We start from the raw sequence: 24,378 nt of genomic DNA, 5'->3' as shown, positions 1-24,378 counted from the left end.
GGTCTATAGTTGCTTAAAACCTCTGGATCAAGTGTGTGTTTTTTAAGGAGAGGTTTGACTACAGCTATTTTAAAGGACTGAGGTACATAGCCTGTTATCAGGGACAGATTGATCATGTCTAATAGACAGGTGCTAAGTAAGGGTAAAGCTTCTTTGAGAAGGTTGGTAGGGATGGGGTCTAAGAGGCATGTTGTTGGCTTGGATGAATATACGAGTGAGTATAGCTGATGTGGATCGATGGGTGAAAAGCAGTCAAGATGATTATCTGTTTCTATTGTTGGTTCTAAGACACTAATGTTTGATGTTACATTAGTACCAGCTGAGGTCAGTAGGTGCTGAATTTTGTCTCTAATGTTTAAGATCTTGTCGTTAAAAAAGGTTATAAAGTCATTGCTGCTGAGGGTCACAGGGATACAAGGCTCGATAGCATTATGGCTCTCTGTCAGCCTGGCTACAGTGCTGAAGAGAAACCTGGGATTATGCTTGTTATCCTCAATTAATTTTGAGTAATAGGCTGCTCTGGTAGTCCGTAGGGCCTTCCTATATAATCTAAGACTGTCTTGCCAGATTGAGCGAGATTCAATGAGTTTGGAGGAACGCCATTTCCTCTCAAGTTTTTGCACATTTTTCTTTAATTTGCGAACCTCTGTATTATACCAGGGTGCAAGTTTCTTTTGCTTAATGAGTTTCTTTTTTAGCGGAGCAACAGAGTCTAAAGTTGTCCTTAGTAAACTTGCAGCACTGTTCACGAAATGGTCGATTTCAGAGGGATTATTGTATTGTTCACTCGTATGGGGACATGATACTGAAGTTAATGACAATAGAACTGTTTCTTTAAATTTAGCCACAGCACTATCAGACAGGTATCTAGTGTAGGAGTTTTTTCTTGGTGGTATGAAATCAAATAGTATAAACTCAAACGTTATTAAACAATGGTCAGACAGAAGAGGATTTTGTTCAGAGACAGTTAAATTTTCTACATCTATACCACATGTCAGAACAAGGTCAAGAGTGTGATTGAAGCAGTGAGTGGGTTCATGTACACACTGACAGAAGCCAATTGAATCTAAGAGAGAGATAAATGCTGCGCGAAGGCTATCATTACTATCGTCCACATGGATGTTGAAATCACCCATAATAATAATTTTATTAGTTTTAAGGACCAGACTCGATAGGAACTCTGGAAATTCCAGTAAAAATTCAGAGTATGGGCCAGGAGCGCGGTACACTGCAACAATAAAAATTGGTTGTATTGTTTTCCAGGTAGGGTGTGAGAGAGTAAGAATAAGGCTTTCGAATGAATGGTAGTTGACTTTGGGCTTTGGACTAAATGATAGGTTTGGGTCAAAAATGGCGGCAACTCCACCTCCTCGGCCGGTGTCTCGAGGAATGTGAGTATTAATATGACTTATGTTCAAGGTTTTTGTCATGTCCTGTTTTATTTTGAAAAGCTTCACTTCCCCTGTGTGTCCGGTTTTCTTGTAACTTTGCTTTTGGTTTTCCTGATTGCTTTCTCCCTCCTGATGTGTGTCACCTGTGTCTCGTTGTCATGTCTATTTAGTCCTTGTCTTCCCAGTCACCTTTGTCAGAGCGTCTGCGTTTACTCCATGTCATGCCAGGTTTCGTTTGCCACGTTTCGTTTGCCATGCTTTTTGCCACAGTTTATTGTTGTTCTTCTGCCATGGTGAGAGTGTGCCTTTCTGAGTTGGTTTTTTGTTATTATTAAATAAAGACTGTTGCTTGGACCTCTGCCTCGCCTGCCTGCCCTTAACGCTCTGCATCGGGGATCAGTCTTTTTCTTCGTCAGCGAAGCTCAAAAGTGACAACCTCCTTTTAATGCACAAAATTGTTGGCGCAGGTGGGTGAGAGGAGGATGTTAGCCAAGCTGACATCCATCATGGACAACACCTGTCACCCTCTGCATCAGACAGTGGAGGCTCTGAGCAGCTCCTTCAGCGGCAGACTGCTACACCCTCAGTGTAGGAAGGAGCTACCGCAGGTCTTTCTTTGCTTATCTTGTAAATTGTTAATTTATTTTACCTCTACATTCTTTTAACTGTTTTTGCACCCTCTTTGCTTTTTGCACTCCTCTTCTGTCCTTGTGAGCTGCCACAAGTGAATTTCCCCACTGCAGGATCAATAAAGTTAATCTTATCTTATCTTATAAAATCAGGCTCAGAATTGGCCACCATCTGCCTTAAGCAGTTTGGTATATATATATAGAGAGAGAGATGACCATGAACATAACTTCTCAGGACTTCAGGAATTTTGGGGTCTCCAAAAGTCTCTTCTGAAAGCATTGAGGTCATTTGGAGTTTAACATTGCACTTTCTACAATCAAGGAACTTATAAGTAAAGTTTGAATGTTCCAGCCAGGACATACTGAGAAGATGGTTTTCACTGATCTTTTTAACACTTCAGGCAAAGGTCAGTCATTTCCTGTCTTGTTAGATGGACAAGTCATATGTCCTCAGTTTCAGCTATACCTCAGCCTTTCAACAGAAGTGACATCTCAGTACACCCATTTTTATAGGTATAAGTCTTCTTGGCCTTCCTTCAGCCAAATATGCTGCAGAAGCTGGTACCTCATTGTACTTGAATTATGTTTTAATGTATGGAATAGTTTAGATCAGCAATTTAACAACAAAATAAGAAATAAGGAATAAACTTGTGTTTTGCATTGAACAGTTTTATTGAACACTGAACACTTGAAACACTTGGACAAAACTTCCAGTGTGTCCATACATTTCAGTAAATGTGTTTTCTGGCACTTTCTTAAACCAAATTGCTTCCCTCCCTACTCTCGGTGTCCCCCACTTTTCTTTCATCTTCCCTCCTCATCCCCTCTAAATCCTCCCTCCTCCTTGCTTGTTCTGCTTGTTCCTCTTCATCTATACTCCTGTCTGAAAACCTCTTCTGGCATGGTGTTTGCCCCATGGAACCTTTATTTAAAGGTTTATTTAAAATATGTCACTTTCTTCTTCTTCTTTCTTTCTTTTCTTATTTTAACTTACATAGGCTTCACTGATGAAACAATAACTGCTCAAGCTTGCTCTGCCTCTCGGTTGGGTCAGGAAAAGTTTTTTGTGGAGGACATTTTAAAATCGCTGCTGTACCTGGACTAACAAAGGCCTGCTGGATCTGAAAATAGCAGAAGAGAAGAAGCAAGAATACAGAAAATAAAAAAAATAATTGTTGCCCCTGTAGGTAGAAACTAGATCATCTAGTTTTGCAGTGAAATTTTTAAATTTGAATTGGAACACACTTACACCAGAGGGTACTTTTACTGCAACTTTGTCCTTCTGTGGGAAGAAGAAAGAACCCAGGTCAAAGAAATGTGTGTATATAGACACATGCATAAATAAACACACACACACACACACACACACATATATATAACTATATCTATATATATATATATATAAACAAAATAAGGCAACTGGGAAAGACCAAATTTCTACTAGCTCTATCAGTTACTGAACATATGTCCCCTAACTGATAGAGCTGGTGTACTGTTTAGCATACTTACTGTGGGTGTCATTAAAGTCACAAGATCAAGTGAAATAGCCACCTCAGCTGCACACAGCACCTGTTTTTAGAAAAGAGATACTTTTACACACTTTGTACAGAAAGATTCCCATATGTGTTTTCAGTATTAAGTGATGACAAATCTTACTTCTTTTTGCAGCATGGGGCACTCTTTTTGGCCGTCCTCCTCAAAGAAGCTTTCTCTCTGTTTTTAGAAAAGATTGTTATGTTTCAGATATTGAGATGAAATGATTCCATTGCATTATATGTTGAAGCATTACAATGGATGATGACCCACCTGTCTTCGCAGGATGGGGCACTCCTTTTGGCTGTCGTCCTCAGAGGAGCTTTTTCTCTGTTTATAGAAAAGAAGAAGTTGCTATAAACATGAATTGAAAGTTTTCAGCATGTTCAGAGCATTACAGTGGATGACGACACAACTCTTTGTAGAATGGGGTACATGTGTGTCTGTTTTGAGAAAGATATATATTCCTAAATTTCATGAAATATTCCATTATAATATCTTAAACTTCTATATCTTAACTATCTAAAACTTAAAACAATCTTGTATGTATTCAAGTACTTTTTACTGCATATTTTTTGTGTGTATATATTATATTTTTTACTTTTTTTTTTCTTTTAAAAAGAATATGTCGGTAATTCCTGCTATGCTTGAGCCACTGTACCAAATTTTCGTTTGTGATGAAAATCCAAATGACAAATAAAGAAAGTCTAAGTCTCTAAGTCTAAGTCTCTAAGTCATGTATGGAATAACTAAAATTAACAGCTCACCTTGTCCTCTTCAGAAGAGCTCACTCTCTGTTATCAGGAAGGGGTAGAGTAAGGGAGATTAATAAAAAAATTGTCTTGTGTGAAAGCTCACAATATTAAAACACTCACTTGTCTTTGTTGGCTTGAAGGCACGGGTTCCTTTTTGCGCAGGTCATAAGATCTTTCTAATTCTTGCTCCTTCTCTTCTTCTGCCTCGTGGTCTTCCTCATAGTAGTCATAGACCAACTGATTAAACAATGTATATCACAATGTGACCTGCATCACTTTGCCATTTTATAATCCTCTTTGTACTTACACAGATGATGCGAGCACCATCTTTGTCTTTTTCTGCCTCTCTCACCTCTTCTGTGGTCATATTTATGACAACCCCCTTTCGGTGCCCAGTTATTGCGATGATAAACCCACCCAGGAGTCCAAAAAAAACCCCTCAGTGCCTCCTTGCTGTCTGGGGGAAGGAGGAATGGGGAATGGGGGAGAGAGAGAGAGAGAGAGACAAAGAGAGAGAGAGAGAGGGAGGGGATGGAGCATGAGAGAAGGAGCACACAAGCAGAGATGCATAGCAGCAGTAATAACACTAGAAGTATTGGAACTGTAGATAATGATAATTTCAATGAAGTATGGTGATTATGATAGTAATTTTAGTAACAATAATAATGGTAGCTGCTGCAGCAGAGTAGCAATAGAATTAAAATAGATTATGACTAAATAGGAGTAATTGCAGTAAGTTTTGAGCAGGACCGCAGCAGGAGGTCCGACCACGATCCATGAGAACCTGCGAGAAGGGAAAGCACAAGGACTCCAGGGAAGAGGTTGAGTTAGTGATATGTGTTAATGGGACATAAATGTGTGCAGAAGGAGAGGGAGAGGAAGAAGGAGCTCAGTGCATCATGGGAGATCTCCGGCAGTCTAAGCTTATAGCAGCATAACTAGGGGCTGGCCTAGCCAATGTAGAGAAGCCAGTACAGGAGAAATATGATCTCTCATGCTGGTTGTTGTGGATTCAAGGATTCAAGGAGCTTTATTGTCATTTCACACATGTAGAAACATGAGGTGGAACGAAATGAAAAGTTTCCCTAGTCCCGGTATAAGCCCAATAACCAATACTAACTACTATAAATATAAAACAGCACTATATAAATATAAGAATTACCAGAATAAAAAAAATATATATGTCTGGGATGACAATAATATTTACGGTGGTATTGTGCAAATGGCAGAGTAGTGCAAATGAAAAGAGTAGTGCAAAGTTCTTGTGCAAGATGGCTGCACTTGGATGAATATATAAGTGAATATAGCTGATGAGGGTCAATAGGAGAAAAGCAGTCAAGATGATTATCTGTTTCTACTGTTGTTTCTAAGGCACCAGTGTTTGATGTTATATCAGTACCAGCTGAGGTCAATAGGTGTTGAATTTTGTCTCTAATGTTTAAAATCTTGTTGTTACAAAAGGTTATAAAGTCACTGCTGCTGAGGATCACAGGGATACAAGGCTCGATAGCACTATGGCTCTCTGTCAGCCTGGCTACAGTGCTGAAGAGAAACCTGGGATTATGCTTGTTATCCTCAATTAATTTCGAGTAATAGGCTGCTCTGGCAGTCTGTAGGGCCTACTTATATGATCTAAGACTGTCTTGACTGAGACTGAGCGAGATTCAATAGGTTTGGAGGAATGCCATTTCCTTTTAAGTTTTTGTTCGCATTTGCGAACCTCTGTATTATAACCAGGGTGCAAGTCTATTTTGCTTTATGCATTTCTTTTTTAACGGGGCAACAGAGTCTATCGTTGTCCTTAATGAGCTTGCAGCACTGTCCACAAAATGGTCCATTTGAGAGGGATTGTTGTAATGTTCACTAGTATCTGGACATGATACTGAAGTTTATGACAATAGAACTGCTTCTTTAAATTTAGCCACAGCACTAACACACACGTATCTAGTGTAGGAGTTTTTTCTTGGTGGTATGAAGTCAAATAGTACAAACTCAAAAGTTATTAAACAATGGTCAGATAGAAGAAAATTTGGTTCAAAGACTATTAAATGTTCTACTTCAATGCCATATGTCAGAACAAGGTCAAGAGTGTGACTGAAGCAGTGAGTGGGTTTATGTACACACTGACAGAAGCCGATTGAATCTAATAGGGAGATAAATTCTGTGCAAAGGCTATCATTACTATCGTCCACGTCGATGTTGAATCGCCCATGATAATTACTTTATTAGGTTTAAGGACGAGACTCGATAGGAACTCTGAAAATTCCAGAGTATGGGCCAGGAGCGCAGTAAATCAAGTCAAGTCAAGTCAACTTTATTTGTATAGCCCAGTTTTACAAGCAGTTTGTCTCAAAGGGCTTAACATAACATCAGCAATATCCTCTGCCCTTCGACCCTCACATCGACTAAGGAAAAACTCCCAGAAAAACCTTTAACAGGAAAAAATGGAAGAAACCTCAGGGTGAGCAACAGAGGAGGGATCCCTCACCCAGGACGGGCAGACGTGCAATGGATGTTGTACAGGCAGGAAAGCAATTAACAACATGAGAAATGACATTACTAAAAAGATAAGTAAAACAAAACCTCAACTGTTTAGTTTCACTTTTTGCTACCACCTCAATATGATTTTAACATTTCACAAGTTATAAGAAAATTATAGTAATGACTACAAAGTACACTACAAAGGAGCGCGGTACACTACAAAACACACAACACACTGACCACAGAGTGTTTAAAATGGAGGACATTTACATCCACATACCGATCCATATGTGAAAGTCCAGTTTGTACACATAGGTTCCTCCTAAAGTAAAACTCTGCAGGGTTCCATTTGACCTAGATCTGTGGGTATGGCCCCGCGAAACAAGTGTTGCCGCTCCGGATACACAAACATTATCAAACCACTGTAGTCTTACAAAGAAAGTGGATGCAAATCTCATCAGACGAAATGCAAATAAAGCCCATTTTCTACAGATCAGTCCAGTAATGCAAAGATCTGTAGTGCTTAGATAGGATTACATTGCACACATACGCATTACAGATAAAGCTTTTGTAGTGAGAATTCATACATACCGAGTGCAGCACTGATCTTTTTTGGTGCCCTCTCTATGAAAGCAGCATGTTTGTTTGAGTCGATCTGAAATTTTTCACAAAGCAGTGCTTCATGCAGTTTTTGGGCTTTTAGTAAAGTGATGGCAATAAATAAATTTGGAGTCCTCTGTGTTGAACTTACCAGACTTAGATCTGCGCACATTCAGTCGGTGGCCAACAATCTCACGGCTAACATCTCTGATACGCGCCCTTATTTCAACCAAGAGGGCATTGATGCTCCTGGTTGAGAGTCGCACTTGTTGTGGTGCCATGTTAAGGACGTATTTCAGAAAGGCCACAACATCTGTCAGGTAGCTTCTCTGTGTTGTGGGTTTGAACCCTTGTTGTTGCAGGTGAGCTAAAAATCTTTAAAGAATAGATTAGTTTAGATTAGTATCTTAAAAATAAAGATCAGTTAATTTCCTATATATTGGCACTGACAATCCATGTAAAAAAAATCTAATACTTACTCTCGAACTCTCCCATGGTTTTGTAGGAAAAGGAGGCTGATAGCTGGGACTTCACCATCTGCCATGAATTCGAGGAAAGGGGTCACGAGTGGCTCTCTGTTTGGCATTTTCTCGAATTTTTCTTCTACATGGCCTTGAAAAGCTAGGACCAGTTTCAAGTCAAGTCAAGTCAACTTTATTTGTATAGCCCATTTTTACAAGCAGTTTGTCTCAAAGGGCTTAACATAACATCAGCAACATCCTCTGCCCTTCGACCCTCACATCGACTAAGGAAAAACTCCCAGAAAAACCTTTAACAGGAAAAAATGGAAGAAACCTCAGGGTGAGCAACAGAGGAGGGATCCCTCACCCAGGACGGGCAGACGTGCAATAGATGTTGTACAGGCAGGAAAGCAATTTGCAACATGAGAAATGACATTACTAAAAAGATAAGCAAAACAAAATCTCAACTGTTTAGTTTCACTTTTTGCTACCACCTCAATATGATTTTAACATTTCACAAGTTATAAGAAAATTATAGTAATGAAAATTATAATGAACTGCTGTAACATTCATGTATTCTTTTTTTTATGTGATGTTGAGAATCACTATCCTATCAGTTCGATTTCGGCCCGTAGGGAGAACCACCCCGCCCATAGTCGGTACATAGAGGAATGACAGGCAGATGTCAACAATACACATTGGGTTGGTCATAGAGCCGGCTACAGTTCAACTTGAAGATCTGGATGGAGAGATACCTGCAGAAAGATACAGAGAGAGAGAGAGAGAAAGGGAGGGAGAGACACAAGACTACGAGGAGCACTGGACACACAGTTAGTGACATAAAATAATGAACTGCATGCTAATCTGACGAGGGGAGAGGATAGAAGAGGAGAAGGAGGAGGGGAAACTGCTTGGTGGATCATGTTTGTGTCCCCCGGCAGCATAGGCCTATAGCAGCTTAGCTATGATAGAGATTTAAAGATTAACAGTTAGTCAGACCTATTCTACCTGTGGCTATATATCATGAGGTGAGTGTAACTATGCCTACCAGCCCTACACACTTTATTTGGTGCTAACTATATGCTTTACTAAACAGAAAGGTTTTAAGTTTAGTCTTAAAAGTGGAGGTGGTGTCTGCCTGTCGAACCCAGATTGGCAACTGGTTCCACAGCAGGGGTGCCTGATAGCTAAAGGCTCGTCCTCCTGTTCTACTTTTATGAATTCTGGGAACTGTAAGTAAACCTGCACTCTGTGATCTGAGTGTTCTATTGGGAATATATGGGACTATTAGATCTTGCAGGTATGATGGGGCTAGTCCATTTAGGGCCTTATATGTAAGTCGGAGAATTTTAAAGTCTATTCTGAATTTTACCGGAAGCCAGTGAAGAGAAGCTAAGATGGGGGAGATATGATCCCTTTTACCGATTCCTGTTAAAACTCTAGCTGCTGCATTCTGGATCAGCTGCAGGCTATTAATAGAGTAATTTGGACATCCTGACAATAGTGAGTTGCAGTAGTCCAGCCTAGAAGTAACGAAAGCATGGACAAGTTTTTCAGCATCACTCTGAGAGAGGACGCTCCTAATCTATATTACGGAGGTGAAAGAAGGCGATCTTAGAGGTCTGTTTAATGTGATGGATAAATGACACGTCCTGATCGAAGATAATGCCGAGGTTCCTTGCAGTCGTACTGGGGGCCAAAGTAATGCCGTCCAGAGAGACAGTATTTTCAGCTATTCTAGTTCTAAGATGTTTGGGACCTAGAACAATGATCTCAGTTTTGTCTGATAAAAAATTGGAGGTCATCCAGTCCTTTATGTCTTTAAGACATGCCTGGAGTCTGGCTAATGGCTCTGTTTCTTCAGGCTTTAAGGATAAGCACAGCTGAGTGTCATCAGCATAACAATGAAAGTTTATGCCATGTTTCTGAATAATATTTCCTAGAGGGAGCATGTATAAGGTGAACAGGATCGGCCCAAGCATTGAACCTTGTGGAACACCGAGGTTAACCCTTATATATGAAGAGGAAACATCATTAACGTGAACAAAGTGAAATCTATCTGTTAAATATGATTTGAACCAGCGTAGCGCAGTCCCTGTGATCCTAGTCTCACGTTCTAATCTGTGTAATAAAATGTTGTGGTCTACTGTGTCGAAAGCAGCACTGAGATCCAGCAAAACGAGTATGGAGACAAGCCCGCGGTCCGATGCAATGAGGAGGTCATTTGTGACTTTAACCAGTGCTGTTTCTGTGCTGTGATAGGCTCTGAAACCAGACTGAAACATTTCAAAGAGACTGTTCCTGTGTAAGTGATCAATTAACTGATTTGCAACCACTCTTTCAAGAATTTTAGATAAAAACGGGAGGTTGGATATCGGCCTATAGTTTGCTAAGATGTCTGGGTCAAGTGAAGGTTTTTTAAGCAAAGGTCTAATGACAGCGGTTTTAAACGCCTGTGGTACATAACCTGTTGTTAAAGATAAGTTGATCTGATCTAAGAAGGAAACGCCAGTCAAGGGAAAGACGTCCTTGAGGAGCTTAGTTGGGATGGGGTCTAAGAGACATGTAGTTGGGTTAGATTTGTTAATGCTGGAGGTCAGCTCGGGGAGGTCTATGGGCCAGAGATGGAGTAGGATTAAAAGAGATTTCTAGAGATGGCACTATATCGGCTGTTCTGGGGAGATCTTTATTGATTTTTTCTCTAATGTTATTGATTTTATTGGTGAAGAAACTCATGAAGTCTTCACTACTAAGAGCTGCAGGAATACAAGGCTCAACAGAGCTGTGACTCTTTGTCAGCCTAGCTACAGTGTTAAAGAGAAAACGTGGGTTGTTCTTGTTTTGCTCTATTAATGTTGAATAATAGGCAGTTCTGGCTTCACGAAGGGCCTTTTTGTATGCCAATAGACTGTCTTTCCAGGCCCTCTGGGATTCAGCTGATTTGGAGGAGTACCACTTCCTCTCCATCCGTCTTGATGTTTGTTTCAGTGTTTGTATATTTGAATTATACCATGAAGCTAGCCTCCTATGAGTGGTAACTACTGTTTTCACCAGTCAAAGCCTTAATTCAGTACGGAGGCCTGAATTGTGGGAATTGGGGAAAAATTACGGACTGTTTGCACCCCCAAAGCTGGATTTTATCCCACCAGAGCTGCAGCGGACCACAGAGGCTCTTGCCATCTCCCCTCTGTGGCCTCGGAGACGGAGGAGACAACGTAAACAAAAGCAGAGTAAGCGGAGCGGGCTGTGTGCTAGGCTACATGCTAACCCACACAGACCGGCTCTGCCCAGTCTCCTCCTCGCCAACGTCAGGTCACTCGTCAACGAACTGGACGAGATTCGAATGAGGATCGTCTCACGTAAGACGGACAGCTGTGTGGGGACCTTCACCGAGACCTGGCTGGATAAAAACATCCCTGACGCAGCGGTGGAGCTAGTGGGGCGCTCGCTGTTATGTGCCGACAGGACTGCAGCTTCAGGCAAGACCAAAGGCGGCGGTCTGGCGCTGTACATTCACAACTAGTGGTGTACAGCGACGAACATAATAGGAACTTTCTGCTCCCCTGATTTGGAATACCTTGCAGTGAAGTGCAGACCGTTTAAACTGGTTAGAGAACTCAGCTCGGTCATGATCATAGCGACCTATATACCACAGAGGGCTAACGCTAAGCTAGTGCTAGAGGAGCTATACTGCCTGATTAGCAGCCAAATGGACGCTAATCCAGAGGCGACTCTGATCGTGGCTGGGGACTTTAACCATGTGGAATTAAAGGCTGTTCTCCCCAAATTCCACAAATTCATAAACTTTCCGACCAGAGACTGCAACATACTGGATCAGATGCTGTAACATCCCAGGGGCATACAAGGCTGTAGCAGCTCCTCACTTGGGCATGTCAGATCACATCTCCGTGGAGCTGATCCCTGCCTCCAGAACTCTGATTTGCAGGACCAAACCCACCACCAGAACCATGCAGGTATGGACTGCAGAGGCTTCCTCAGCCCTACAGGACTGCTTTGAGCACACAGACTGGGGAATGTTCAAAGCAGACGCTGACCTGGAGGAATACACGTCAGCTGTGTTGTCCTATGTTCACTTCTGCACTGATGCTGTCCTACCCACAAAGACAATCACGGTTTTTCCTAATCAAAAACCATGGGTGGACGGCACAGTGTGGCCCCTGTTAAAAGCCCAGGATGCAGCCTATATGTCAGGAGATAGGCTGGCTTACAGCAGGGCCCGGAAAGAACTGAAAAAGGGCATCCAGCTGGCTAAACACAGGCACAAGCAGCGCATTGAGGAGCACTTCAACAACAACGATCCACGTAACATGTGGAAAGGCATCAGGACCATCACAGACTATAAGCGGAATGACCAGCAGGTCAGCCATGACCCGACCCTACCTGACACCTTGAACAGCTTCTTCACACGCTTCGGCTCTCCGAGCAGCAGAAGAACTGCTGACCTTCCTCAGCCAGAGGTGCAGCAGCAGCCTCTCGTCCTGCAGCTGCACCAAGTGACCTCTGCTTTGAGGAGGATCAATGTCAACAAGGCTGCAGGTCCAGATAAGGTGTCAGGGCGCACACTGAAGTCATGCGCTGACCAACTGGCAGAAGTCTTCCTGAACATCTTCAACCTGTCCATACAGCTGTCCACGGTCCCTGTGTGCCTGAAGTCCTCCATCATTGTGCCCGTGCCCAAGAAATCAACCATCACCTGCCTCAACGACTACCGACCTGTCACTCTGACCCCGGTTATTATGAAGTGCTTCGAGAGGATCCTCCTGAGATACATCAAGGACGCCATCCCCGTTGGCCTGGACAGTCTGCAGTTCGCCTACAGGGAGAACCGTTCTACGGAGGATGCCGTCTCGCTAGCACTTCACACGGCCCTGACTCACCTGCAGCATCCTAACACCTATGTTAGGATGCTATTTGTGGACTTCAGCTCGGCTTTTAACACCGTTCCCCGGATATGCTGGCCCTGAAGCTCCACAACCTGGGTTTGTCAGACTCACTCTGCTCCTGGATCAGGGACTTCCTCACCAACAGGCCCCAGGTGGTGAGGATAGGGGAGTCTACATCAGCCCCACTGATCCTCAACACTGGCACGCCACAGGGTTGTGTACTCAGCCCTGCCTTATTCATCGTCTACACACAACTGCTCTGCTATCCACCCCACAAACATGGTCGTTAAGTTTGCGGATGACACTGTGGTGGGTCTCATATCCAACAATGATGAGACCCACTACAGAGATGAAGTCCAGAACTTGACACAGTGGTGTTCCAGGAACAACCTCATCCTGAACATCAGCAAAACCAAGGAGGTCATAGTGGACTACAGGAGGTCCAGGAAGATCGATCACGCTCCTGTCTGTATACTTGGGGAGGCGGTTGAGCGGGTGGACAGCATTAAATTCCTGGGCGTCCACATTTCCTCTGACCTCTCCTGGTCAGTGAACACCTCACACCTGGTGAAAAAGGCCCAACAACGGCTTTTCTTTCTCAGGAAGTTGAAACAGACTGGACTGTCTACTCAGCTGCTCATGAACTTTTACAGAGCCACAATCGAAAGCATCCTGTGTCTCAGTGTGACTGTGTGGTGTGTGTGGTATGGCAGTTGCACAGCACATGACAGAAGGAAGGAAGGAAAGTGACATATCTTGTCATTGGAGGGAACTCACTCCAATGAAATTTGTTCTCTGCATTTAACCCACCCAAGTGACGTGCACACACACACAGCAAACCCGGGGCAGTGGGCGACCGCGTGCAGCGCCCGGGGAGCAGTGGGGGTTAGGTACCTTGCTCAAGGGTACCTCAGCCATGGACACCCGGACCCGGATCCACCGGTTACGGGTCCGACACCCTAACCGCTGATCCACGACTACCCCCAGAAAGGACTTAGCCCGGGTGGTGAGGACAGCACAGGGGATTGTGGGCTGCAGTCTACCAGATCTGGACTCAGTTTACACTGCCCGAGTCCAGAAGAAGGCAAGACACATTGCCACAGACCCCACCCACCCGGGCAACGAACTGTTTGTACCGCTTCCATCAGGAAAGCGGTACAGGAACATTAAAACCAGCACCAACAGACTCAGGGACAGCTTCTTCCCCAGAGCTGTTAAAGCAATAGCCCCCCTACAGTGAAACACTCACGTCCCACCCCCACACAGGACTTCACACATACACCCTCCCCCGTCTATCTGCATACACACACTCAGCATACACATAGTCTGGCACTAAGTGCACTTTTTTTTTATCTACCTCATTTTGTATTTTATATTTTTATATTTTTTTCTTAAGTGTGCAATTTTAATTTTCTCTGACTATTTATAAGTGTGTTTTTAAGCTGAGAATCTGCACAAAATTTCATTATGCTTGCATAATGACAATAAAGACTCTTGAATCTTCTTTTTCAGGGGAGCAACCATATCTAAAACTGTGTGCAATGTGGCTGCAGCGTTATTAACAAAAGAATCAATTTCTGCAGGATTAACGTTTAAATCAGTATGCTCTGTTGTACTGGTACATGGTGCTGAGGGGAGCTGTGGATTTAGGATTGCATCCCTAAATCTGTCTACACTATCTTCAGAGAGGCATCTGGTATAGTAGACCTTTTTGTTGTGTGCTATAAAGTCTGTTAGAGTTAGTTCAAAAATTACAAGTGAATGGTCTGAAAGGAGAGGGTTTTGAGGGACAACTAACAGGTTCTTAGTTTCTAGGCCGTAGGTGAGAACTAGATCGAGTGTGTGATTGTGGCAGTGTGTTGGTTCATTCGCTATCTGAAGGAAACCTGTTGAATCTAAGAGTGAACTAAAGGCTGTCTTAAGACTGTCAGAGTCAACATCCATATGAATGTTAAAGTCACCTGCTATAATGACTTTATCTGTACTGAGTACTAAACTAGATAAGAAGTCTGAAAACTCAGACAGGAACTCCTCCTCCTCGGCCTGTGCCTCGAGGAATATGATAGTTAATATAACCAGATGGAGTTGATTCATTTAAACTAACATACTCTTCATTCCGTAACCAAGTCTCAGTGAGACAGAATATATCGGACTGATGATCAATAATTAGATCACTGACTAGGAGGGATTTAGAGTGGAGGGATCATATATTTAATAATCCACATCTGATTGTCCTATTTTTTGGCTCTAAATATTTGCTAGTTTGTATTTTTATGAGGTTATTATGATTAACACTTCTTAACTTTTGTGCTGGTTGGACTATGGGAGGACGAGGCACTGACACTATTTCTATGGGATTGTTAAACTTAGTATTACTGTGTGCATTTATATTTTTATTTATTCTAATTTTAACGGAGGGCGGCAGTCCTACAGAAGCAGCAGAGAAGTGTGTAAGACAGTGACTCTGCTTCCTGGCCTCGACCCTGGGTTGTCAGGGCGTTGGTTGTCTAATAAACTTGGCCATATTGGTAGAAATAAGAGCCGCACCACCCCAAGTGGGATGAATGCCGTCTCTGCTAATGAGGCCAGGTTTTCCCCAGAAATTCTCCCAGTTATCTATAAAGGCCACGTTGTTTTCTGGACACCACCGTGACAGCCAGCGATGGAGCGATGACATGCGGCTAAACATGTCATCACTGGTCAGATTCGGGAGGGGACCAGAGAACACTACGGAGTCCGACATGGTTTTTGCTAAATTACACACCGACTCAATATTTACTTTGGTGACCTCTGACTGGCGTAGCCGAGTGTCATTAGCGCTGACGTGAATTATAATCTTACCATATTTACTGTTATCTCTCGCCAGCAGCTTTAAATTGCCCTCTTTGTTGCCCGCTCTGGCCCCCGGGATGCATTTGACTATGGTCGCTGGTGTCGCCTTCACATATCGCAAAACGGAATCGCCAATAACCAGGGTCGGTTTCTCAGCGGGTGTGTCGCTGAGTGGGGAAAAGCGGTTAGACACATGAAGCGGTTGGTGCTGAACCACGGGCCTTTGTTTTGGACTACGCTTCTTTCGAACCACCACCCAACCTCCGTGACTTCCCGGCTGCTCGGGGGCTGCCGGGGGGCGGCTGACATCAGCTAAAGTAGCTAAAGTAGGCCGGTCCGCACAGGCTAACTGCTGTTGGCTAGCTGTCGGGACTAATGGACTATGATCTATTGCCTCTCTCCCTTGCTCTCTCTGTCGCTCTCCTGCTCTCTCTCTCTCTCTCTCTCTCTCTCTCTCAACCCAACCGGTCAAGGCAGATGGCCGCCCATCTTGAGACGGGGTCTGCTCCGAGGTTTCTGCCTTCTAAAAGGCAGTTTTTCCTCGCCACTGTCGCCAAGTGCTTGCTCAAGGGGGAATGTTGGGCTCTCTCTATTTTACAATTTAATTCAAGAGTTTGGTCTAGACCTGCTCAAATTGGAAAGTGTCATGAGATAACTTTTGTTGTGAATTGGCGCTATATAAATAAACTGAATTGAATTGAATTGAAACAAGACACACATGGACCATGACACAAGGACTCAAAAACCAAAAGACAGAGAACCAAAACGTGACATAAACCTGAACTTAAAACATGAAAAACATATGAGACTCAAACATAAAACATGGAAACACAAGAAACGTGACACATGGATTCAAAAACCAAAGGACAGAAAACCAGGACGTGACTGAAACCTGAACTTAAAACATGAAAAACACATGGGAGACAAACATGGAACATGGCACGTGGACTATCAAAAAACAAAGTGTAACCAAAAAAACAGGCATGACAGAGGTATTTCACTGTCACTTGGGTCTCTGTAAATAATAGTATAAAGAGTATGGTCTAGACCTGCTCCATATGTAAAGTGTCTTGAGATACTATTTGCTGTGAATTGGCTCAAATAAAATTGACTTCACTTGTTTTGGGACTATTTACACCTTGTGTTCGTTGAAGGGCTAACCTTTGTCAACATACAACTTCAGTGACATTTGGCCATGGCTTTTCTGTAATCAAATTTTGTCTTGGATGTCTTTGGCCTCAGTCATTATTGCCTTGTGTTCAGTCACTGGATGTTGCAGTTCAGTGATCTCCTCATCTTGCTTTGTCACCACCATCATGTTGCTCTCAACCAGGTCTTTCCCATTTAGAAGCTTGTAAGGAGATGTTGGGGTTTTTACTGAGTACATCTCAGTATGAAACCCAACATCTCAGTATGAGACCCTTTGTACAAGTAAAAGGGCCTTTACAGACGGGTGTTGAGATGTTGGGTTCATAACACCCAACATCTCCATATTGTACTTGGAATCACCCAACATCTCAATGCTGTTTCCTGACCTGTTACCCTAACTCTACAAGAAAGGTTTTAAAGTCTTGCTAAGTTTGTCTAAAATGTATTACCATTTACTCTTAAAAAACATAAGTCCACATGTTTGAAATGTCTTTGTTTTATTTGAACATTAAAAAACAGAACTGTAAACAAACACATTGTTTTCTTCATCAAAACCAGTCTGAATTCTGTTTGTCCTCGAGGGTGTGGCAGTTGCATATCCCGGTCCTCTTTTGTGACTCAGTCTTATCTTTTTGACTGTTACACAAGCCAGCATCTTTGAAATGTCTCCATTTTATTTGAACATTAACAACAGTACTGTCAACAAACACATTGTTTTCTTTATCAAAAACAGTATGAATTCTGTTTGTCCTCGAGGGTGTGGCAGTTGGTTGTCCTGATCCAGTCTGCAATATTTTGGGCTGTGGCACAAAAATGAAACAGCAACATTTAGGGCATGTGTCAAATCTCTGATTTTAGCTTTCATTATCTAATTTGGTGTGAGATAAACCATAGCCAATTCATGTACTACATAATACTCACCTTTGGTCCACTGCAGGTGCTCACACAAAGTTCAATGCATCTATATTCCTCAGCTGTTGTTCAATCCAGGACCACAGCTCCTAAAGATAAAAAGTTGATTATTTCTTTTTTTATTATTGAAGGCACACATGCAGAAATTGGCTTTTTACTCTCACTAACATCCTGTTGCTGAAGTTTTCACCACTAGTACATACATCGGGTTGAGTCTAACACACTGAAATGTAAAGCAAATCACTGATTTCTAGTCCTCAACACCAAGAACACTCAAGATTTTCTTTTCCACATTATGAAACTTAGTTACATCAGGTTTCTTTAACCCTCTAAACAGCAGCGCATTGTAAGGAAACATGACACCCTCTTTCCTATTGGTGAAAAATGCATGATTTCAACCAGTCAGATTATGTGTATGGCAACCCATTTGGTTGCTAAGGAAAAGCTGTGGGAGAAACGGCGGCTAATGAGAGATAGTGATAGCAATAGCAACAGCGATAGCGAGTTTTGATACGTGAGACATTTATGACGTTTGTGACATTGTTTGGAGTGTATGGTTAGTGAGTAGTGAGTGTGTTTAGTGTATAGTTTAGGCGACTACTGAATGTGGAGCAGGCAGCGCAGCTCTTTGAGCTGGGAGGTGCAGAGTGAGACGCGGAGCCAGAGCCTGAGCCAGAAAGTGAAGACTTTGACGACAAAGAAGATGATCCCTCTTTTGTTTTGGAAGAGGAAAGAGAGAACGAGGAGCCACCGATGTGCGCACAGAGTGCTACTCGGAGGTCTGCACAGAGGAAGGGACGGCTTGGCACACCCACCAGGTCCAGATGTCCGCTGACTCTGGCAGCAGAGCCACGCCTCCTCTCTGGGCCTTGGAAGACAAAGGAAGATGCTGACACTGCCCCATCTGTAAGCAGGTTTCAACCATGAAGAACCACCAGGAGTCCAGGTGGAGACACTTTCTCCCCAAAGTCCAAAATATCTTTTTCTGTCGTTTTTTTTGCCATTGACACAGTTAGGACAAGCTGCTGTAACACCAACAAAAGTGCTGTAAAAAACTGGGAAATAGGGAAGAAGTACAATTGGACTGACATAGAGACAGAGGATCTACATAAGTTTTTCTGTCTTCTGATCTACATGTCGTTGGTGTCGCTGCCAAGTCTCCAAGGTTACTGGAGACAGAATCACATTTTGTCTGTGCCTCTTCTAGCCAAAGTGGTGACAAGGGACAGGTTTCGCTCCATATTTTGGAACATCCACCTCAGTGATCCTGAGGAGGATCTAGAAAACGACAGCAAGAAGGGAACACAAGGCCATGACAAACTGTTTAGAGTCAGGCCTCTTTATCATGACATTCTGAGTGCCTGCCAGGCTTATTACCACCCGAGAAGAGAGGTGGCTGTGGATGAAAGGATGGTGGCAACTAAGGCAAAAACAGGCATGACATGAAGGACAAGCCAACTAAATGGGGATGAAACTTTTTGTATTGGCTGAGTCAAACAGTGGCTACACCATCAGATTCAACATTTACACAGACAAGTCTATAACTGAAAGTGAGCATGTACTGTCTTATGATGTTGTCATGAACCTTATACAGCCATTCTGTCTTGGCATTGGGTACCATATTTACATGGACAATTTTTACACAAGTCCCAAACTGTTCATGGACCTGGCCAGCATGAAGTTTGGAGCATGTGGCGCCTACAGTGAGAGAAGAAAAGGATGCCCCAGAGGGAGGGCAAATGCGCTCACCAAAAAATGTGAAAGAGGATCTGTGAGATGGATCAGAGAGGGCCCACTTGTTTATGTAAAATGGATGGACACACAGGAGGTGTCTGTGTGCTCCACCATCCATCCTGCATTTTCAGGAGAGACAGTGCCAAAAAGGGTGAAGAATGGAGATGGACACTGGGCTGTGAGAGACATTCCCTGTCCTACACCAATCATGGCCTACAACAAGAATATGGGTGGTGTTGACCTGTCAGGTCTGTGATCTGCCCCTCTGTCTTGTGGTGGACAGGAACTGCTTTTAAGAGTGGCACAAATAACTCGTGGTGTATTTTTTTTGTGACACCTGATTGTGTTGTAAATAGCTGTACAAAAAGGCATTTACTGCATTTTAAGATAAATTGTTGTAAATAACTTGTTTGCTAAATTTGTACATATTTTGTTGACATTTACTTGTATATAGCTGTATATTGTACTGTGTTTACTGTACCTTGTAAACTGTTAATTTATTTTACCTCTATATTTTTTCTGTTTTTGCACACTTTTTGCTTTTTTCTCTCTTCTTCTGCTCTTGTGAGCTGCCACGACAAGTGAATTTCCCCACTGCAGGATCAATAAAGTTCATCTTATCTTAAATAACTTGTTTGCTAAATTTGTACATATTTTGTAGAAATTTACAATCTATATTTGCATTCTAAGATATAAAAATGGTTCGTTAAACATGTTTGTTTCACGGTGAAAAATCAAACTTTTCCCAAAACAGACAATTATATTAATTATAATGATAATTATATTATCGGGAATGAAGCACATCACAGGGATGAAGGGGAAAGACAGGCAGACATCAGGGAGCCTGGACAGAGCAAACCAGTTTAACCAGGTTTTTAACAAGTTTAGCTCACCTCCTGCCACCCCATCGACACCCCCAGCCTACCACACACCCACACTGTCCCAAATGGCTCGACCCAACCCCCAGCATTCTCCTGTACAGCACCCCTCTATCTGCCCCTCCTCTCTCTCCCCCACCTCCTCCCCCTCCACGGAAGACATCATCAGCCAAACAGTGACTACAAGTTAGGAGGCTGCTGGAAAAAGTACATCAGTGGAAGGCTGCAGTTCCTGATGGCATCACACCTAGGATGCTGAAGACCTGTGCCAGCCAGCTGTCTCCTGTACTGGGACATCTGTACAACCTGAGCCTGGGTCAAGAGAAAGTCCCGACACTGTGGAAGACGTCCTGTCTGATTCCAGTCCCCAAGAGGTCGAGGCCATCTGACCCGGCAGACTACAGACCAGTCGCCCTCACATCTCAGGTCCTGGAGAGACTGGTCTTCGCCCAGCTGAGGCCACAGGTGAGGACATTTCTTGACCCCTTGCAATTTGCCTACCAGCCCCATTTAGGAGTCGACGATGCTGTCATCTACCTGCTGCAACGAGCCCATTTGCATTTGGATGGTGGAGTGGGGGGGCACTGTGAGGATCACATTCTTTGATTTCTCCAGTGCTTTCAACACCATTCAACCTCTGCTACTGGGTGAGAAGCTGCGGCTGATGGGTGTTGACGATGCAAGGATCTCCTGGATTACTGACTACTTGACAGGCAGGCCACAGTTTGTCTGTCTGGGCAACATCCTATCTGATGTGGTGGTCAGTGATGTAGGAGCTCCACAGGGAACTGTGCTTTCTCCCTTCCTCTTTACCTTATACACCACTGACTTTCAGTACAACTCTGAGTCATGTCACCTGCAGAAGCTTTCTGATGACTCAGCTGTTGTCGGGTGTATTAGAGAGGGAGAGGAGGGAGAGTACAGGACACTGGTGGACAACTTTGTAGAGCGGTCCGAACAGAATCACCTGGGACTGAATGTCAACAAGACCAAAGAGATGGTGATCGATTTCAGGAGGAAGAGGATGCCTTCACAGCCACTACCGATCGGGGGGAGGTGGTGGAGGAGGTGGAAGACTACAGATACCTGGGAGTGGTGATGGGTAATAGACTGGACTGGACTTCTAACACTGAGGCTGTGTACAAGAAGGGGATGAGCAGACTCTGTTTCCTGAGGAAGCTGAGATCCTTCAACGTGTACAGCAAGATGTTGGAGATCTTCTACCAGTCTGTTGTTGCCATTGTCTTTGCTGTTATGTGTTGGGGCAGCAGCATCAGAGCCAGCAACACTAAAAGACTTGATAAGATCATCAAGAAGGCTGGCTCTGTGCTTGACCTCAGGCTGGAGTCTTTTGAGGCCATGGTGGAGAGGAGGTCGCTGAACAAACTGTTATCCATCATGGACAACGATCAGCACCCTCTCCACCACACAGCAGACAGACAGAGGAGCACCTTCTCCCACAGGCTGCTGCAGCGCCGCTGTTGAAGGGACCGATACAGGAAATCTTTCCTGCCACATGCCATCACACTGTACATTAACAGCTAAACTCTGGTCATACATACAGTCACTAGGCACTTTATGTTTTACTCACTCACCTTACATTCTACTGGCACCTTACGCTCTACCTCTACTTTATTTTGCACTACATTACACTGTTTACTGTTGTATATATACTTTTTTTTATATTGCCTTCTATATATATTTTATATATGCCACTTTTAATTTTGCTATTTTTAACATTTTGTTTAGCTTGTTGTGTGTATTGCTGCTGCTGCACTGCAATTTCCCAGCCTGGGATCAATAAAGTATATCTATCTATATATGCACAGGACTCCAGAGGGTTAACCACCCAAGGTCAAGCAGACAAGGCATGGCTAAGAGAACACATTCAGAACCACCACGTGACATTGACCACAATGATGGTACTCACATTTCATCTTTGACATGGCCCTCCCCATCAGCTTTGCAGACATCAATCTCTGACACGTTCTCCTCCCTGGGTTTCTGCTTGAAAAGATTGTGGAATTGTGGAATTGTGGAATTTCTGCTCTGCCTTTTGCATTTAAGGTGCTCATACAGAGAAAATGGGTAGTTTTCTTCTGCTCAAATGTCAGAATGGTTCAAGCTTTCATCAACACATTCAGCGTTTTCAGAATAGTAAGAGAGTGTCTCTTTATTTTGTAACTAAAAAATCTCAAAAAAGCACACACTTACTGTGGGAAGGGATCTAAGATAAACCGTGGTGAAAATACTTGGCGTGACAAAACATGGCATGGAGACGAAACAAGGCATGAAGACGAAACAAAAGCATAAGCAATTCCTGACGTGAAGACAATGCAAAGCACTGACAAAAGGTGCTGGGGAAACAAGGACTAAATAGACAGGACAATAAGACACAGGTGCAACACATCAGGGAAGGGCAAGCAATCAAGGGGAACTAAAGCAAATATACATGAAACAGACACACAGGGGAAGTGACAAAAACCTGGAACATAATAGATAGATAGATACTTTATTGATCCTGAGGGAAATTCAGCACATGACAAGACAAACATGAAACATGAGATGAGGACTAGAAATCAAAAGACAAAACATAACCAAAACAGGGCGTGATAAACTATGAACTGTATAATAAATCACTCATTTTCTTTCACATGTACCGCACAAGTTTATTGGTGTTTAGTTTAGTTTAGTTTCAGTTGTGTCACCTTAATAGCATGAAATAAATCATGGGACACAGACTTTTTCAGATATATTTGGCTGTTACTAACAAGGTCCTCCTGCTCAAGGCCTCATACTCAAACTCTTTGTCCTCACACTTCAGCCCTTTGTCCATGTCCTCACACACGATCAGACGTCGCTTCTGGAGCGATACCGAAAATCATTATATCGATGTAACTTTTTAAACATGTGAAGTGTAATGAGATGATTTCAGTTAAGAAAAGGTGCTGCTGCTTCAACATCAATAACAGTATAAGTCTGATAAAAGACCCAACTAATTTAATCTTGAGTTATTGAACTTGGCAGAGACGACTAACATACTCTTAAAATGAAAAAAAAAAATCTGTTGCTTAACATTTCCTTACCTGTACACTGTGCTGGGAGCTTTCATAAGTCCAGGCCTGTACTTTGTCACTTGTGCAATGGAATTTATGAGGAGGGAAGGCATCCGCCAATATTTCATTGCCAAATTGCTCCTCCTGCTTTTTTCGGTGGCAGTAGTAAATGACTGCAATGACAATGATGATGCCCACAACCACACTGACAACAACTGCTGCTATAGTACCGTGTTCATAACTTACAGTCAGCTGTGATGTGACACTGAGTGTAAACTTGCAGTGGTCTGTACCAACAAGGTTTTCAACTTGGCAGAGGTAGGTTCCAGAGTCTCTCTCTGTGATTTCATCCAAATACAAATCGCCTTGTATAGTGTCGATAACAGCATTCTGAGGCAACGTCTGGTTTCCGCTTGTCTTTGACCATCTGTACTTTAGAGGGGACTACCTTCTGAGGATCTGCATCTCAAATCTGCCTCAAATCTTTTCCTACCACAGGTTCACCTGCAGTGTAACACACTGGCTTACTTGGCTTCTCCATTACTGACAAGATAATGTGTTTGAACTGGATTTCAGGTTTTCGGTTCAGGGTTGAATGTTTCACCTTGCACTGGTAAGTGCCTGTATCTGTAAGCTTCACATCAGTGATTGCTATTGAAGCAATGCCATTTTGAGGATGAGGAGATGTGAAGTAGACCCTACCCTTTAAAGGATCATATAAATTATTATATGTCATGGTTCCAGTGTACCAGGTAATGATCTTGTCATCTTGCTCTCTTTGTGGAGACAGAAAGTTCCACTCTATCTCAATGCGTTCCCAGTTCTCAGAGACAAGGATAAACTCGCAATTAAGGATCACATTTGAATCTCTACCTATATAATAGTACTTAATGTGTGAGGTTATTTCTAGAGCAGAAGTTGGTCCTGTGGTATAAGGGTGACATAGGACCAAGGTGCAAACTTTGACTCTGCTTTGCTGAAAGAATTTTGTCAATATTATGGATGCAGGAAAAGCAGGACAACCTCCTACCATCCAGAGGGTAACGCCACCTGTGAACGCTGG

The 24,378-nt window shown here is 43.0% G+C and overlaps 1 long non-coding RNA gene across 1 annotated transcript; it reads right to left on the bottom strand.

Moving 5' to 3' along the window:
- Positions 1 to 17,304: 17,304 nt before the first annotated feature.
- LOC124050005 lies at positions 17,305 to 22,269 on the bottom strand. Its single transcript, XR_006841520.1, has 3 exons — positions 22,190 to 22,269; positions 17,657 to 17,736; positions 17,305 to 17,535 (listed from the first exon to the last, which is right to left on the bottom strand). It is a non-coding gene; the product is annotated as an uncharacterized LOC124050005 (long non-coding RNA).
- Between the last annotated feature and the right edge of the window lie 2,109 nt (positions 22,270 to 24,378).

Source organism: Scatophagus argus, chromosome 18, assembly GCF_020382885.2.
Source record: "Scatophagus argus isolate fScaArg1 chromosome 18, fScaArg1.pri, whole genome shotgun sequence".
NCBI classification, from domain to species: domain Eukaryota; kingdom Metazoa; phylum Chordata; class Actinopteri; family Scatophagidae; genus Scatophagus; species Scatophagus argus.
The sequence above is the reverse complement of the archived record's forward strand: the minus strand, read 5'-3'. Positions and strand labels throughout refer to the sequence as shown.